Source organism: Rhipicephalus sanguineus, chromosome 2, assembly GCF_013339695.2.
Source record: "Rhipicephalus sanguineus isolate Rsan-2018 chromosome 2, BIME_Rsan_1.4, whole genome shotgun sequence".
Taxonomy (NCBI): domain Eukaryota; kingdom Metazoa; phylum Arthropoda; class Arachnida; order Ixodida; family Ixodidae; genus Rhipicephalus; species Rhipicephalus sanguineus.
Window position 1 is genome coordinate 77962640 of NC_051177.1, and position 251 is coordinate 77962890.

A 251-nucleotide genomic window follows, 5' to 3' on the forward strand; every position below is an offset into this window, starting at 1 on the left:
CTCATTGCACCTTAGTATCTTCAAGGAAAATCGCGTATACGTGCCAACTGCCAATTCGCCCAGGTACTCGGAAAACAAATTTTTCGTAACTGCTATGCTCGCTGTAGTCGTATTTTTCCGGTGTGATTTAGTGATTCATGGTTGTCAAAGCCCCCTTCGCTCAACAAGCATTACAAATGATTGTCCTTGAATCAAATGCGGAGAGTTAGAATTTTTTCGGCTTCTGTATAGCCGCCTAAGAGCTCTGTAAA